General features: G+C 50.8%; 1 protein-coding gene and 1 pseudogene across 1 annotated transcript in view; both read left to right on the top strand.

Moving 5' to 3' along the window:
• LOC139673810 (zinc finger protein 850-like) overlaps positions 1 to 18,671 on the top strand; it is a 1,066,517-nt gene that overhangs the window by 650,435 nt on the left and 397,411 nt on the right. The window lies entirely within an intron of this gene.
• On the top strand, positions 5,373 to 6,287 carry LOC139673899 (olfactory receptor 14C36-like; annotated as a pseudogene).

Raw genomic sequence — 18,671 nt, 5'->3', positions numbered from 1 at the left:
TCTTGGGGCCTTTCAGCTTCTGCACATCCCTGTCTCCTCTCCAGCCCAGGCTGTCCTACGGTGTCCATGCCCTGCCCCTTTCCCTGCAGGCTGTCGGCATCCCCCGGCTGCCCCACCTCGCTGGCCCCTTCCTGCACTGACATCTCTCCCTCCTCCCTGGCTCTGCCTCCCCAGCTGCCCTTGGTGACATTATTTCTTTCTCACTCTATTTCTGACCACAAAAGTAAAAGCTCCACCATCTCTGAAACCACCACTGTGACACTGCAGGACTAGGGGGTTTAACTCAGTGTGTCTGTGGACCCCTGAATGTCTGAGGTAATTGATTAAGAGATTGATATGTAAGAGTTCAGAGTGTATTCTTGAATGAAAGAAGTTTGCAGGGCACCCTGAAGGTGGAAGGAGCCACCTACAGAATGCAGGAGAGCTTTTGGCCAGTAGAAGGTTTCCATGTATGCTTAACTGAGCTGACTGACCAGTTCTGAGATGACTTGCTGTGGAAGAAAGTAGATAAAAGTAAAGCTGTAACTAAAAATAAAGTCCTTTGTCTTCAGTGTAAGCCTTCTGATTTAACTGCTGCCTGGGTTTGTCTCTGCCTCCTCTGACCGCCGTAAATCAACCTTACCCCGACACAGGACCTTGTGGAATCACGAGGTCACTGTGGAATCTCATGGATTTAAGGGACCTTTGTCACAGTGCAGGGCCTCGTGGAGCACAAGAGACCAGTGTGACAGTGTGGAACGTCATGGAATGAATGGCCCTGTGTGACACTGAAGAGTCTTACTGATCCAAAGGGATCATTGTTTGTCTGCAGAACCTCATGGAATCAAAGGGTCATCTTGACCCTGCAGGGACTCAGAGAACCAAAAGAATCTTGGGACTCTGTGGAACCTCATGGGGTGATGGTGGAAATAGAATTCTCAGACAATGTTTATTAGAGAAGCTGCCTCATTGAGCTGTGAGGGGCAGAAAGGACCCCTTGGTTTCTAAACTCCTTCTCAGAGTTGAGCCTGGTGTGACTGGATCCAATCTTAGCCTCAGAGTTACACTGCAGTGTAAATTATAGAGGTGTGATTGAATCACTTTTTCCCACAGGTTTTAACAATGGCAAATCAGATATACTTATGTAAAATGAATTACTTATTATGACAAATGAGCAGACAAAAGAACAGAGAAGTGAACAGATAAAAGATCTTAATCCTTTACTTAAATATTTACTCTCCTGTGGAAAAGCTAAAAACCTCCTAGTAGAGTATCTTATAGCATAAAATAGTGCAGTGCACGGTGTCAAAGCAGTTATTTTAAAACAGGGCAGGAAGGCTCTGCAGAGGGATCTGGACAAGCTGGATCAATAAGGCCAAGTGTCAGGTCCTGCCCTTGGGTCCCAACAAACCGCATGAAATGCTCCAGGCTGTGGGCAGAGTGTCCTGAGAGCTGCTCAGCCAGAAGGGACTTGGGATGTCTGTTTGAGAGCAGCTGAATATGAGCCAGAGAGTGCCCATGTGGGCAAGAAGCCCAATGGCATCCTGGCCTGTATGGAAAATTAGTGTGGCCAGCAGGACCAGGACGGAGATTGTCCATCTGTACTGGACACTGGTGAGGCCCCACCTCAAGTCCTGTGTCCAGTTCTGGGCCCTTCACTGCAAAAAGGACATTGAGGGCCTGGAGTGTGTCCAGTGAAGGGAATGGAGCTTGGGAAGAGACTGGAAATAATGTGTCATGAGGAATGCCTAAAAAACTGGTGTTCTGGAGTCTGGAGGAGAAGAGGCTCAGAGAGGACCTCATTGCTCTCTGCAAAGACTGAAAATGAGGTTTTAGTGGGGTGGGATTTGTTCTGTTCTATCAAGGCTGTAGTGACCAGATGAGAGAAAATGACCCTTAATTGTGTCAGTTGAGGTTCAGATTAGATATTAATTGTTTTTTTCACTGAGTGTATAGGCTTGAATAAGTAACTCAGTGAAGTGGTGTTGTCTCTGGAAGTGTTCACATGGCACCTGGGTGTTGATGCCATGAGTGCCCCCCCATAGCAGGACTCTAAGCCACGTTAGTGTAGGGTAAGATAAAATGTAAAGGTCCTTTAATATCACAGGCCTACGGCCCACAGGAATACATGACATGCACGTGCCCTCCAGTTCTAGTTTCCATGGCTTTTATAATAAGATCTCTCCAATCATTGCTTTACACATTTCTCAGTCCAGCCCTGGTCCCACTCCTGTTCCACCCCTTGGAACTGGGTCTGGGATGGTCAAGACCCTCTGTCTTTATCCACCTCCTCTTCTTCGGGCACACAAAGGTCTTTTGAAGTTCTTCCAGTCCTGACCTCTGGGTCACTCTGACATGTGTTTATGTTTCATTCCGTAGGCTTTCTGATATCCTTCAGCTCTTTACCATGGAAAAGAGACTAAACAGCTAGAGAATCTTGCTACCTGTTCTGGGGCAGGGGTAGAGATAGAAAGACATTAAACTTAAGCTAGAAATGTTAACCTACTAAAAATCTATAGCTGCTGTGTTCCTAAATCTACAAAATGTGAAAAATCAGAAACCAAAAACCACTTTGGCATCAATGTAACACTCTGGGAAGTGGTTTAGGGGTGATTATGGTGGTTTTCACTCAGAGTTGGACCAGAGGATCTTGAAGGTCTATTCCAACCGTGATGATTCTGTGATTCTGTGACCTGTCATTACTCTTTCCAGCTTTGTGATTTTACAAGATGCTGGAAATGTTTTCTGAGTTTGATTCCTCAGTGGGACCCATTAGCATTACAAGAAAGTTTACAGTTTGAATGTGACTTGGGTTTCTCAAGAGGTTTCTGCAACTTTCCTCATGATCTGATGTTCAGGGACTCAGCACCAAACCCCCCAGAGGGCCATTAAATGCCCTGGGCTGTTGCTGTGCTGCTGAGCTGGGCCGGGCTCCTGGCACACAGGGAGCTCCTGGCAAGCGGGCAGCGCTGCAGAGAGACAGCTCTGCCCAGGAGCAGCTCCTGTGCACAGCCCAGCAGGGCTCAGGGCACTGCCTGCACACACCGAGGGCACAGCAGGGAAGGGACAGAGGTGAGAGGCAGTCTGGGCTGGGAGGGGACTGAGCTCTCATTAAAGGAGAAAACTGCACAGAATTTGAAAGAAGAATTCTCTGGCTGCAGGAAAGTTAATCTTCCCTCCCTGCAAGGATCTCCTAAAGCTGGCACATCCCACAGCATCCAGGATCTTTCAGAAGGACTCCCACAGTTCTTCAGTGAAGAGGAGGTGGCCATATGGCAGAGCAAGGCAGGACCTGCAGGCACCAAGGGCAGACAAGAGAAGTGAGAAAGAGGTTTACGTCTTCTGGGGTGGGAGGACAGGTGAGAGCTCATCAGGAGAGGAATCTTCACAGCACTTTTCCAGGGTAAGTCTCTGGCTGCAGAGCAGTGCAGGTGAGTTCCTGGAAGTGTCTCTAATTCCTGCCAAATGCCAGCACTGAGAAGACCTGTCAGGATGGCTCTCCTGGATTTCCTGGTGTGGAGCATCAGAGGCAGAGGGCAAGAAGGTTCCCTTCTCCCAGGGATGGCTGTTGGGTGTGAGGGTGGCAGTGCAGCCAGGGGTGCCAAGGGCTGTCCTGCAGGGCAGGGTCCTGCAGCCCAGGGATCTGTGTGCTGGGGCAGGGACTCTGCTGCCTGCCAGAGACAGCTCAGCACGGCCAAGGAGCTGCCCCAGCCCTGCAGGGAGAAGGTGTGGGTGGAAGGAGTGACAGGGAGGTGGCTGCTGGCAGGATCAGCTCCTCCCAGCACAGACAGGCAGGGAGGGAGAGGGAGCTGCTGCCACAAATGCTGGAAAGGGGCATGTGGGCACCTCCCTGCTGGCCCTGTGGCACAGACACCTTCCCCTGACCAACTCCTCCCTGGGCTCCTTTCCCAGCCTAAGCAGAGCCTCTGCCCTCAGGTCCGTGGGGGCTCAGGTGGGCATTGCCCTGCAGCAGCCAGAGCCCAGGGAAGGATAAGCTTCTGATTTCCATCTGTCTCTGTGTGTCCCTCCTCCCTTGGCAGGAGCATTGCGGCATTTCACTGCCATCCCCTGTTGCCTGTGCTGTCCTTGTTCTCACCATTGGCTCTTCTGAGCCAATGAGGGGGATTCAGGGTTGCAGTTTCAGCTTCTGTCCGGGCACAAACCCTTTGGGTCCTGCTGTAGTGATGTTTCTGTGGGAGCAAAGTGCCCAGGACTCCTCCAGGCAACTTCAGGATATCCATCTGTTTCCCGGGGTCTCCTGCAGGGTTGCAGGATGCCCTCCAAAGGGGCACAGCTCTCCCACAGTATCTCTGTGCTGTCTAGGAACTCCATGGAGAAATCACCTCAGTGCTAAATCCATGGAAATGCTCTGGGCATCTACAATGATAGCTCTGTGTCTCTGTCTGGGAGGAGAGAGATGAAAAAGGTGAGGAGTTTGTCTTTCTGCTCTTTGGACTCGGATTTCTGGGTTCCTCTGCTCTCAGCAGTGTGCAGTTTTGTTTTGGGGGAACAGTTGTGTGTGATGCTCATCCAGCTCCAAGCTGCCAGCACAGGGCAGGTGAGAACAGCACTGATGGACAGAACAGCTCTTCTGTCTCCACTAAGGGACTGTCCCTTTGCCTCTCAGGATGCACAAGACTTGACCTACAGAGCAAATAGATTGTCAGTGATTTCAAGCATCCACAACCATTACTAACTATGGCAGGTGCAACTGGGTGAACAAATAGAAATAATTCCCTCAGCTCAGTTCTTCAGCTGGCAAAGTGCAAACAGCCATGCTGAGAAGCTCTTTGAAGTATCACAAGTGAGGACAAGAAGGAAGGAGAGGTACTGATCTCTTCTCTGTCACTGGCCAGTGACAAAACCCGAGAGAATGACCGAACATTTCAAGGAAAGTTAAGGTTGGATATTAGAAAAAGGTTCTTCTCCCAGAGAGTGATTGGGCACTTGAAGAGGCTGCCCAGGGCAGTGGTCACAGCACCAAGGCTGACAGAGCTCAGGATGCACTTGTAGAAAGCTCTCAGGGACATGGTGTAATTCTTGGGAATGATTCTCTGCAGGGCTAAGGGTTGGATTCCATGATCCTTGAGGGTCCCTTCCAGCTCAGAATATTCTGTGATTACATTTAGAGATCACCCTGTGTTCTGAGTCCCCCCTCACTGATAAACAAGAAGGACTCCTCAGGAGCCCATCACAGAGTTACTGGTTCCAGTGGGCCCCTTACGCAGCAAACCCCAGAGCTCAGGGGAAGGAGCTGCAGGGAAGTCTGACTGTGGGGAGAGAGCCTGAGAGTGGAGTGGCTGTGACATATGCAGTGTTTTGCTTGTAGAAATCTGGCCTAAATAATTCCTGTCTTTTCCTCCTCAACAGATCAAAATATTCTGAGGAACAAAATGCCCAACAGCAGCTCCATCAGCCAGTTCCTCCTCCTGCCATTGGCAGACACGCGGCAGCTGCAGCTCCTGCACTTGTGGCTCTTCCTGGGCATCTCCCTGGCTGCCCTCCTGGGCAACGGCCTCATCATCAGCGCCGTAGCCTGCGACCACCACCTGCACACCCCCATGCACTTCTTCCTGCTCAACCTGTCCCTCACAGACCTGGGCTGCATCTGCACCACTGTCCCCAAAGCCATGCACAACTCCCTCTGGGACACCACAACCATCTCCTACATGGGATGTGCTGCACAGGTCTTTTTCTTTGTCTTCTTCATCGTGATAGAGTTTTCCCTCCTCACCATCATGTGCTACGACCGCTAAGTTGCCATCTGCAAACCCCTGCACTACGGGACCCTCCTGGGCAGCAGAGCTTGTGCCCACATGGCAGCAGCTGCCTGGGCCAGTGGCTTTCTTAGTGCTCTGCTGCACACAGTCAATACATTTTCCCTGCCCCTGTGCCAGGGCAATGCCCTGAATCAGTTTTTTTGTGAAATCCCTCAGATCCTCAAGCTCTCCTGCTCACACTCCAACCTCAGGGAAATTGGGCTCATTTTGGTGAGTATCTGTTTACTGTTTGGCTGTTTCATTTTCATAGTTTTCTCCTATGTGCAGATCTTCAGGGCTGTGCTGAGGATCCCCTCTGAGCAGGGACGGCACAAAGCCTTTTCCACGTGCCTCCCTCACCTGGCCGTGGTCTCCCTATTTATCAGCACATCATTTTTTGCCTATCTTAAGCCTCCCTCCATCTCCTCCCCGTCTCTGGATCTGACATTGACAGTTCTGTACTCGGTGGTGCCTCCATCACTGAACCCCTTCATCTACAGCCTGAGAAATAAGGAACTCAAGGATGCTGTGAGGAAAATAATGACTTGATGCATTTTTAAAGTAAATACCTGCCTGTTTTCATGTGCAAATCACTCATAAAGAAACTCATTATCTGTCCAACCTTCTGTTTTGGGTGATGATTATGGTGCTTATTTTTTCTTTTTTCTTCTTAAGTTGTGTGCAACTAAACTTTATTTTTGATCCTCAGTTTTTATTTAATCCTTAATCTTTTGTGTTTTACTTGGAGATGGTGTAAATGAGAGAATGATCATTTTAATATTTAAAGCAAATAAAAGATATTGGTGCAGTTTGTTTGTTCAAGTTCCTTCTTTTGTGGCCACAGGAAGGCCAGTGGCAGTGCCTGTGTGCAGAGGGAGAGAGTAAGACTATCGCAGAGCAGCAGCATTGCCAGGGAGCACCAGCACTTTGTCTTTTTATATCTGCTCCTTTTCCACTTCCACACTCTTCTTCCAACCCTACTGTTGCTATAAGGCCTCAGTGCTCTTGCAACTTGGTCACATCCTGCTGCATGTCCGTCCTGGGCTCACAGGCAGGGACAGGCCGTGGGCACTGCTGGGACACAGCTGGGCTGCACAACAGCAGCTCCATCAGGGAAGGGCATCTCCTGAGGGCAGGGCAGGAAGGCTTTCAGCTTTCTCCAAAGTTGCCAATAGGAATGTGCTCAAGGAAGTGTCCTGGTAACGTAAATCCCAGTGCCCAGTTGCAGAATGTGAGTGTGCAGGGTGGGGGCACAAAGCAGTTTCCTTGCACAGCCAGATTTCCTGGGATGGGTCTGAAGCACCAGCAGAGCAGGGTCTGGCCTGTGTCTTTGTTCCATGGACAGCCTTGGAAGGTGACCCAGAGCAATTCTCACAGACCAGCCCCTGAGAACACAATTCCTGGCACTGGCCTCTCACCCCACCTGCAAGAGGACATTTATCTCTCCACAGAGAGGCTTCAAGTGATCAGGTCAGAAGTTCATGTTTGCTCCATACAGAGGGGACTTCAGCATGTATATCATGTCTGTGTGGGGACATGAACTTGAGTGAGCACAAACAGCATCAGCTGTTCCTGGGGTGCCATAAATCTAATGGGACAGGCAGTGTCCTGATGTCACTTCCATTTTAGACTCATGTGCCCTGGGAAACCCCCTGGATGCAGCCCTGGGATGTGCTTCTGAGCACAGAGTTCCCCGTGTCCATCCCTTGGGCCCTGCGGCATCTCAGACAGGGGCAGAGCAGGTGACACCCCACAGGGCTGAGGTGCCTCCAGGCCCTGGCAGTGGCAGCAGGAGCCCAGGGAGACACTGCACCTGCTGCCAGGAACTGTCTGTGTGTGTGCAAGAGAAGGACTCGTGTCTCTGAACTGCCCTGGGAGTGTGAGCAGGTCATGAGCTCAGCTCAGATGTGGGCACCTGTCAGAGCCCTGACATTCCTCGGTGTGGCTTCAAGAATAACTCACTCTGTCCCAGTAAGATTTCTCCCACTTGCCTCCTCAAATACACTGGATGTTTCCCTGTCTGTTCTGTCCCCCTGCCCTCCCTTCTGGCCTGTCCCTTTCCCTGCCCAGCAGCAAAGCAGCCTGGCTGGGCAGCATTTCCCCTGTGCAGGCAGAAAGGGCTCTGCAGGCAGGAGCAGCTTTGCCCTCCAGCAGGCAACATTCCTGCCCTTTCCCAGAGCACAGAGCACAGCTGGGCAGTGGGATGCAGCCAGAGGCACACACACCTCCATGGGTCACCCCTCTGAGCTGCCTTCACAGCTTCAGTGAGCACCCAGCAGAGAAACAAATGCTCTCAGTCACAGGTGTCCAAGCAGGGCAGAGGGGACATGAAGATTTTAAAGGAGATAAAGAAGGTAAAGGGAAGAATAAATATTTCCATTGATAAAAGGGACTAGGAAATTCAGACATCATCCCTGCAGTTCTTACTGTTTGAAATGAGGACTCTCCACAACCTTCAGAAAATCTTGTTGTCTCCCTCATGACCTGCCCCATGACTCTGTTGGGAACAGCCTCATCATGAGGCTGCAAGAGGAAAACTTTCAAACCTGCCACAGTTCCACCACCCCGAGTGTCCCCTGGCTGGGATCAGCAGAGTCTCTTCTCCCAGCACTGTCACTGCCATTTCCTGTACCTTTGGCACATGCCAAGTGTTTCCAGCTGGTGGCCACATCCCCTGACCAGCACTGGGCTGTTTGCCAGCCCTGCTGTCTGCAAGACTCATGGACTGGAAGGGTTGTCTCCAGCAGAGCTGCACCCTGGCTCGAGGGAGTTCTGTCATCCACAGTCATGGTATCCTTTTTGTCCCACACACTGTTTGTGGCCCTGACTTTCTGCATCATGTCTTCTGTGGCCTGGTCAAGGTGCTGGAACTCTCCTGCAGTGACACCATGACACTCTTGCTCTGCTTTCCCAGCCTGATTTTTAGCTCCAGTCTTCCTTTTCCATTTACAGGAGCATCCTGTGTGTGCTTCAGAGCTGCCATCCTGGGGCAGCTCCTGCCCAGCACAGGCAGCCACAAGGTCTCTCCACCTGCCCCTCTCACCTCACCAGGGCCACTGTTTTCTGCAGCATCCCCATCCTTGCCCAGCACAGCCCTCCTGGGGTAGTTTGACACAGCCCTTGCTCTACATCATCCTCATGCACCTGCTCACCCCCCTCACCTACAGCCTGGTGGCCAGAAACATTCAGGGCAGGGAGGCACCAGGGAAAATGCTCAGGACAGCCATGGAGTGCTCAGAGAGACAATTGGAGTGGTGGGTCTGTAGGAAGAAATCCCTGCTGCCTCCCTTCTGAATGGCTCCAAGGATCTGGCAAGGCATGTATTGTTTTCTGGGCACTAAACTGGAACGGTGGGATATGGAAAAGGCCTTTGGTGCCAGGGATATTGAGCAGGCTGGGCAGGGTCATTGTGAGACCTCTCTCAAACCCCTTGGAAAGGCCAGAGCCATCCCAGACATTTCTGGGGACTTCAGAAAGGCAGACATGGAACCAGTTTTCAAACAGGGAAGGAGGAAGGATTGGGAGAGTTCTAGACTGGTCAGGCTCAACAGGGAAGGGGACATGGCAAGTCCTCCTGCAGCCATTTCCAGGCATGGGAAGGACAAGGGAAGAGATTGCAGAATCCATTTGGGAAAAAAAAGAAAGGGACATTGTGTGCCCAACCTTTAGCAAGGCCTTTGACTTGGTCTGCCATAGTCTCCTTATGGCCAGATTGGTGACAGCTGGACTAAAGAAGTGGAACGTGTGATAGGTGGGAATTTGGCTGAAGGAGAAGTGTCAAATAAAAGTAATGGTACAGAGTCCTCTTGGCAGCAACTTCCTGGTGAGATCCCTCAGTGACCAGTCCTTGACCACCAATACAGAACATTTTTATTATCTCTCTGTCCAATGGGACAAACTGCATTTTCAGATCCTTTGTGTATGATACCAATTTCAGGGAGCCCTTGAGCAACCAACCTTGGTTTAAAGACCAATATTGGAATGGGAACTCCAATAAAATGAACTCTTTCCCCTTTTGTTCCCCACAAATACACAGAGACAAAATACAAGGAGGTATTAAATGAAAGAAATAAGTTTGGTGACCAGAAATACAGCAGCAAAAGCAACAATACCAAGGGAACAGTTCAAACCAACAACAGAGAGAGAGAGAAATAGCTTTTATTTCTACCCCACCCTTGTTCCAACTCCGTTTTTTGTACAGATAGAAATGCTGATCAACATGTGCCTCCCATTCCCCTTTGCCCCCCTGGAGGAACAAAGAACAAAAAGTAAAACCACAGGAAAGAGGAGACAAAGCAAAATCTGGAAAGTGCCTCATATGAGACAAGTTGTGCTGCTGAAGCAAACGCTGACTCCAGAGGGGCCCAAGGGGCGGCAGAGCCGCGACTCTGGTTCATGTGGCAGTGGGGTGGAGGCAGCGGGTCTGCTGATCCCATGGAGTTCTGGGGTCCCAGTGGCCCCTTGGGTCCTGAGGTTCTGAAATGACTCAGGGTCCCTTTTCTTCCATGAGTTTCCCTGCATGTCACAATGGCCCTTGATCCCATGAGGTCCCACTGTCCCTATGGCATCTTGATTTCATGAGGCTGAACAGCATCCCTCAGTTCCTTTGGCTCCATCAGGCCCTGTGGTGCCACAACTGCCCCTTGATTTGAAAAGGCTCCTCAGTGTCCCGGGGTTCCTTTATTTCCATGACACCCAGCAGTGTCAAAATGACCCCTTGATTCCATAAGGTTCTGAAACATTTCAGTTCTTTTGTCCATGAGGCCCAGCATGTCACAATGGCCCTTTGACTCCATGAGGTTGCACAGTGTCATCACAAAGCTGAGCCCATCCAGATGGGAGTTCTGGGAAGACTGTGAGGAACTGGGATAATTGGGGAAGGAAGGAGGAGCTTGGACAAGAGAGAGGAAACATTTTGATGATGTCAAAACAGGTTCGGGTCATGCTGAGGGTTCTGAAACACTGACTTTGAAAACACTTCTGACAGACCTTTACCCAATTTCTGATCTCAAGCCCCAACCTAAAAGTGCTGCCACTCCCATTCAAAGGAATCCACTGCTCTAATCCCAATCTCAATCTCACCTCGAAGGAAAAGGCCAAACCCAGCACTCCAGACTCTTATTTGTACTCTAATGCCCATCCCAAACCTACACCTGCAGTATTATTATGAAACCCCCAAGCTTTAATCCTAACCCAGACCAAAAATCTTTCCCCCTAATCATGAACCACACACTGTCAGAAGAACCCCAAACATCCCTAAACTTCTGCCTAATCCCTATCCTGAGCTCTAAACCCCAACCCTTGACCATTAACTACTCCCAAACATGCACTGGGAGCAGGACAAGGACCTTGAGGGCCCAGAGCAGGCACAAGGTGTTGGAGAGGAATGTGAGGTGACCTGGACCTGATCAGCTCATGGCACACAAGGAGCAGATGGGTGGCAATGCTGTGAGGAGTCAGCTGTGCCTCAGCATCTCCAGGGGGTCATGGCTGGGAAGGGGCTGCCAGGTCACATCTGTCACCTCCCTGACAGGCAGCAGCAGCCTTGGGCACCCAGAGGCAGCTGAGCCACCTGTGCACACACCCTGAGAGCTGCCCCAGCTGAGAGTCCCTCTCAGGGGGCCTGAGGATCTCTGGGCTCTGGCAACAGAAACCTGGTGGAGTTTTGGAAGGCAAAGAGGCCAGTCCTGCCCTGAGGGCACAATGACCCAGAGATGAGGGCAGGGACCTGAACAGCTCTGGAGTGACCCCGAGGAGAAGGACCTGGGCTGTGTGAGGGATGTCCTGTGGCACAGGGGCTCAGGATCAAAGTTAATAAGGACAACAGAACATGGGGCTGCCTTGGGGGAGCGTGGTCACCCGGACAAGGGAGGTGTCACTCCCTTTGAATGAGCCCTGGGGTAACACATCTGGACTGATGTGTCTGGGTTTGAGGTTCCCCATTGTGAAAGAATAAAGAAGAACTGGTGAAGGCTCAAGGAAGATCTGGTTGGGCATTGAACAGTCACCCTGGGGCACTGGTCACAGCTCCAAGCCTGACAGAGCTCAAGGAAGGTTTGGATGATCCTCACATGGTTTCATTCCTATGGATGGTCCTGTGCAGGGCTAAGTGTTGGACTTGATTATCCTTACAGGCCTCTTCCAGCTCAGCATATTCTGTGATTCTTCCAGGATGTCAGAGCTTTTCTTGGTACTGGAAAGAGAAGGAAAGTCACAAAGTGCAGCTTGGAAGTTTCTGAGTGGAAGGGAGGAAAAAGATATTTCACTCAGAGAGGAGCCTTGTGGGCCAAGAGGTCACCCAGAGGGTGTCAGGAACATCCCATGGCTTTGTGTTCCAGGGAACAGCCAGAGATGGTGCAGAGACATCAGTGAGGGCACAGAAATGCTGCTGGGAGGGCTGGTGGCAAAGCAGGATGGGTGTGTGCAGCCTGCAAGGCCAGAGGAGCAGCAGGGACAGGGCAGCACAGGCTGCAGGACAGATGGCCAAGGGCTCTGGCAGGGCTGGAAGGCACAAAGGCACCCAGGCCTTTGTCCCCTGGGCTCTGGCAGCTGCCTCTGCCACTGAGGCCACCAGAAGAAAATTTTCCTTTGAGGTTCTGGACTTTGTTTCTCCCTCAGCCCTCCCTGAGGAGGCTGGGAGGGGTTGCACATATTTGGACATTTGTTGTTCCTCCCCCTCCCATCCCACTGCCCCACAAACAGCCCTGAGCCACCTGTGAGGGACAGGACCTGCTGTCCCAGGGCCTGGGGCTCAGGCCTTGGCCTTTGTGCTTCCTCCAACCAGCCCAGGGTTTTCTCAGCATTGCAGGTGCCTGCACAGAGCCTTTGTCTCCCTGCAATCAGGGCCTCCAAGGATCTGCTCTAAGGAGTCCCTGGGGAGGCTTTGTCAGTGCCTGCCCTCAGTGGGGCCCATTGATGCTTCAAGGGACTTGGAGTTTGGCTTCTGACTTCTTGAGCAGTATTTCAAATTTTGTCTCACTACTTGAGGATCATGGACTCATCTCCAAATACACGTTGGGGCTTATTAAAACACAGAAAACCAATTTATTTCTCTTCCTTTAATTTTCTTCAAGTCTTCAAGACTTGTACTAATTGGAGTTGTTTTGTAGTTTTGCTAAGGAGGGAATTTCAAAGTGGACTGCCAATTTTATTTTTTTCTTAGTGAAAGAGAATGATTTACAGAGACTTGAGCTGCAAGAGGGTCAGGGTAGAAAGGATTTGCATACAAAAGAGTTAAAACATATTAGTAGCACTGTATCATTGACAAATTTATCAGTTATCAAGTGAATTGACACCATTTGCTACAACTTTAACAGTGACTCAGTTATAGATACACAACAACAACATTCACACCACAGTCAATTCACACACACACAGGCAGAGATGTGTGGACACATCAATATCTGTGTGTGTAAAGGTGCCCATCCACAATTCTCCTGCTTGCCAGTGAAACACTCCCATCCCACCCCTTTGTGTTTCCCAAGAGACAAGGGGGGCACCTGGAGGGGTGTGTTTGTTGAGGGGGGATCAGAATTGTCCTGGGCATCAGCGACGCTCTTTGGAGTGTTGCAAACTTGAGGGTTCCCGAGCTCCGAGAGGCTCCCAGAGGTGCCCACTGAGAGGGAGGTGCTGGGGAGCTCCAGAGGCCTCCCTCAGGACCTCTGTTTGTGGGGTCACAGGGTGACTGGCTTTAGTTCTCTGCTGAATTTCCATCCTCATGTCCGCAATTACTGGAGTTTCCAAAATGTTTGGGAATTGTTCCACTTGTGCTACATACGATTCATGTAGGGAATGTTCCAAGGCTTTCAGAGAGTGGGTGATTGTCCTGTGATCCCCACCTGTTATGGGCAGGATTGTCCCCACCTTTATCATACAGGAGCACCTGGCACAGTCAAGGGACACTTCACCACACACCTGGAACAGTCAAGGGATACTCCTGGAATGCATGGGGGAAAACTTCCTGGCCCAGGTAATAGGAGGCGTTTCCAGGCGGGATGTGTTCCTGGATCTTTGGTCACCAAGGCAAGTGGTGACCAGTGGTGTCCTGGGCTGCCTCCAAAGCAGCCTGGGCAGCAGGGGAGGGGGATTCTGCCCTCTCAGGTGAGACCCCACCTGCAGAGCTCCCTCCAGCTCTGGGGTCCCAGCACAGGAAGGACATGGAGCTGGTGGAGCGAGTCCAGAGGAGGCACCAAGATGATCAGAGGGATGGAGCAGCTCTGCTGAGAGGAAAGACTGGGAGAGCTGGGATTGTTCGGCTGGGAGAAGAGAACCTTTAGGGGTGACCTGATTGTGACCTTCCAGTACCTTAAAAAGCCTGCCAGGAAGATGAAGAAATTATTTACCAGGGCCTGGAATGACAGGAGAAGGGGGAATGGCTTCACAGTGAGAGAAGGAAGGGTAAGAGGGTAAGAAATTTTTCCCTGTAAGGGTGCTGAGGCACTGGCACAGGTTTCCCAGAGAAGCTGTGACTGCCCCATCCCTGGAGTGTTCAAGGCCAGGCTGGGCAGAGCTCTGGGCAACCCGGTCTAGTGGAAGTTGTCCCTGTCTATGTCATTGGGACTGGAATTAGATGATCTTTTATGGTCCTCAAACTCAGGACATTCTATGATTCTGAGTTACTTCAGGAAGCTGTGAAAGAGCCCAACATCTCGACCAAAATGAGGAAAATGTCACCTTCCAAAGAGCGGAATTAAAAGCAGGAATGCAAAAAGGCCCATCAGGTCCAGCCCCATAGAAAGGGAAAATTATATTTCTTATGCCGTTGATGCAGAAACAGTAAGTGTAGATTGTGCCTCAGAACACTTAAGCAGATCTAATCAAGTGAAGAGCCAAGGCAAACACTGAACAGAGTGAGGGGCAGTGAGTGGGGGCCTGACATGCAGAAGGAGCAGATTGCTGGGGGAGGAACTGCCTTTCCTGTGCCAGGACCAGGGCACATCCCACTGCAGGAAAAGCCCCAGGCCAGCCCCAGCACATTGAAGGCCACGGGCACAACTGCAGAGTGACTTGGTGGCACCTCTGCCAGGGAGAGCCTGAAACCCCAAATGCATCTTGGCAGCAGCAGGTCCTGCCAGTCCATGGCCAGGAGCCCTCCCTTGCCAGCCCAGCCTGGTGGGCAGCACTGCAGAGCTGCTGGTTAAGGGTGTTCTTTCTTGCTGGGCTCTGCAAAGCCACTTCTGCTACAGGAGCCTCATGGGGAAGCAAGTGGGCCCCAGCAACGTGGAGACAAGATATTAATCAAAACCTGCTTATGCTGTTGCCAAACCCCTCTGATATGATTGGGGTAATAAAACCCCCTAACACTGCATGTTTGGTGTTAGAAAGGAAGGTATCACTTTATTCCCAGTGCTCTGTGTGTGTGTCCAACAGAAATCCTTTCACACAGACACCAATGCATCACTTTTTCACCTATTTATAAATTTGTAGCAAACAAATCAATGTTCATTGGTTCTAAATGACATAATTTTATTGAACTAATTTTGAATTAATATTGAATTAATTTTTATCTTCTATTGGTTATGGACTTCTCCCTCTCTATGCTAATTAGTCCATATTTTTAGTCTTTTTCTCCTGGTTGGGACTTTCCATCACATCTACTAAGTCCTTGTTAGCCATCTTCTTTATCTACTGGTTTCTGCAAATGTCCTTGTGGTCCATAAATTCTGCATTCCAGATGTCCAACATCAACAGTACATCTTTCTATCCCAGGCTTTGTTCATCAAAGCATATCAAGGTTCACTTAACAAAACTTAGAGAATTAGTACTTTTCCCAAGCTGTGTTCTCACAGTGGTAGGTTAAATTCTGCTGAGTGCTGGCTGAAAGAGATTTAAGGCCCAACACACAACTTGTCTTTAATTCAAGCAGTTCATTAAAAGGCTAATTAAAACCATTATGATATTAGAAAAGTTATATCATTTCCTACAATAGAAGCAGAGACCAGACAGGGGCAGAGGGAAGGGGAGACTCAGGCCAAGGAGATATGGCTGGAATGTGGTGGTTGTGAGGTCACTTCCACTGCAGCAGCCTGGGTGGCCCTCAGGAGACATTCTGGCCAGGGAGCATTGTGAGGTCATCCAGCACATCAGGGAAACCACACAACAGAAATTCCATCTGGGAGAGGTGAAGGAGTGGGGCAGGTGGGAGAGCCCCCCAGGTTCTGATTCTGGGGGCAGCTCTGTCACACAATCCCACCAACCCTGGCAGGCAGGAAGGCAGCCTGGGCTCGTGGCCACCCTGCTCTGTACTGGCCCTGCAACTGGGGAAAAATCTTTTCCTCATCTCCAGGCTGAACATTCCCTCTTTCCCTCAACACCCCTTGTCTTTCATCCTCTTTACATGCCAGCTCCAGCCAAGCTTTCCCTCCCTCTAAAACAGTCCCCATATTTAACACTTTCTTTGCAAACTCTCCTTGCTGTCACCTCCTGGCAGTGGCTTCATGGCCCCTGTCACAGCCAGCCCTGGCCCTGCACTGACCCAGCCCTGCTGCCCCACAGATGCTGCATCAGGAAGGGAAGGTCCATGGGGGAGGGAAATGCACAGGGACTCATCCTGGAAGGGACCTCGGGCGGGTTCTGGGCCAAACCAAAGCACAGTGAGTGGGGAAAGGGACACAAGGATGGGCTGTTTGTGTGCTCTACCATGTCAGGAGAAGATGTAGAAGCTCCAGAGACACCCAGACAATGTGGATCCCTCCAGGATATGATCTCAGACAGGGACTCCCAGGCTTCTGCCAATCCCTATTTGTTCTGGTTTGATGGTCACTGGTGGTTACACCCACTCACCCACCCACACACCCACCAGTGTTCTGTGCATACACACCAGTCTCACCAGTGTTTGGGCCCCCAAGGAACAAAAGATCTGATGATTTTGGGGCTCCCACTCCAGTGGTTGGCACTTGGACCTCCCTTCAAACCCAGAGCACAGAGATCCCTTCTCCCAGAAAGGTCTTGGCAGTGGAGGGATTAGGAAAATGGAACAGACTGTGGGATCAGTTACAGGGCATAGCCAGGGAAAGGCACTGACCAGTCACCTCTTTGCACATGCCCAGGTCCTTCATACCCTTTTCTCTCTGTTTTCTCATGTCTGTTCCTCCAGAAGTCACTTTGGTCATTTCCTGGACATCCCATGGCAAGTCTTGTACAGTCCCTAAATGCACTTTCTAGCTGCCCACCCTCAGTCTCAGGACCTGAGTGAGAAAACCCCCAACTTCAGCTGCAAGGCCATCCTGGGGGGCTGTCACTGATCACTTGGGGAGCCTTTCATGCAGAGATGTTGGAAATCTCTATTAGTTCCTTTGTAACTTTTGAGTTTTGAAAGGTTCCTCCAAAGTCATTGAAATTCATGTCCCTAAAAGGACTGTTTTTCCATTTTCATAAAATGTTGGGGATTAGGTCACATTAAAATGCCAACATGGTGCATGTAGGTGTTTGCAACCCTGTGGAGAAGGAGTTGGGGATATATGAAAAAAGAATAATAAACTGTTTGGATTGGAAGAGACCTAAACCAGACACTAGTCCAAGGACCTTTGCATTAGCCACGGACACCTTCCACAAGTTCAGGCTGTACAAAATTCCCAAACTTGGACAGATCCAGGAATGGAGTTTTCAGTTACTTAATAAGCTGGCCCAGGTTCCTGCCACCCTCAGCACAAAATATTTCTTCCTGACATCCAATGGAAATCTCCCCTCATTCAGTTCCAGTTCCTGTGCCTTGTTTTGCCAATACAACCCTTGGCAGAAAGTGTCACTGTGTCTCTCCTGCACTAAGAGCACAACATTTTCATGGCTAAACATCTTGGAGAGGGACCAGAAACATCCCATGGAGGGGTTTGGAGGCCTCAAGAACAAGTCCTGGACCCAGTGCTGTGGAGATTGAGGAAAGAAGAGGAGAAGGCTGAGAGGGCTGAAGGGCAGTTAAAGGGCAGCTGGGGAGGTCCAGACTGCACACAAGGAGAAAGGAATTTCCCCCCAAGGGCAGTGCTGTGGTGCAACACATCCCCCTGAAGGAGTCTGGATCAGCCCAAGGCTTTGTGTGCCAAGGCAGATCCAGGGAGGAGGGAGAGATGTCAGTGCAGGAAGGGGCCAGCGAGGTGGGGCAGCCGGGGGATGCCGACAGCCTGCAGGGAAAGGGGCAGGGCATGGACACCGTAGGACAGCCTGGGCTGGAGAGGAGACAGGGATGTGCAGAAGCTGAAAGGCCCCAAGAGAGCCAACTTGTGCAGGCCTTTGGCCATGGCTGCTGTGTGTGCCCCTGATGGCATGAGGAGACAAGTGAGCCTTGCAGCCCTGGGGCCTCATTGCCTCCTTGTCCCTGCTCAGCAGCCTGGGAGGTGCCACCCCATCCTCCTGACCCTGGTATTGCACATCCCAGCAGCCCTGTGCCCAAGGAAGAGCCTTGAGGAATGAGGGAGAGACAGGATCTCTCTTCCCAGGCCTGGGTGTCATGGCTGTGACCTTTGGGTTAATGAAATGCTTCTTACTTTCCTCAGCATCAGAGTGACCTTTCTTTCCTAGTCCATATTTGTCATCATTGTCTCTTTGTTTTCTAACTGGAATCTGGGGACACTTTCTTAGTTATGTCCCTCAGAGGGACCCATTAACAACAAAAGAAACTTTAAAGTTTGATTCTGACTTTGGTTTCTCATGAGGTTTCTTTAACTTTCCTCAGGGTCTGATGTTCAGGGACTCAGCACCAAACCCCCCAGAGGGCCATTAAATGCCCTGGGCTGTTGCTGTGCTGCTGAGCTGGGCTGGGCTCCTGGCACACAGGGAGCTCCTGGCAAGCGGGCAGCGCTGCAGAGAGACAGCTCTGCCCAGGAGCAGCTCCTGTGCACAGCCCAGCAGGGCTCAGGGCACTGCCTGCACACACCGAGGGCAGAAAAGCAGGGCAGAGAGAGGTTACACACAGTCTGGGGTGTGAGGAAAGTTGAGAGG

The sequence above is a fragment of the Pithys albifrons genome, chromosome 7 (genome assembly GCF_047495875.1).
Source record: "Pithys albifrons albifrons isolate INPA30051 chromosome 7, PitAlb_v1, whole genome shotgun sequence".
In the NCBI taxonomy this organism is placed as follows: domain Eukaryota; kingdom Metazoa; phylum Chordata; class Aves; order Passeriformes; family Thamnophilidae; genus Pithys; species Pithys albifrons.
Note: the sequence above shows the minus strand (reverse complement) of the source record. Positions and strands in the feature narration are given on the sequence as shown.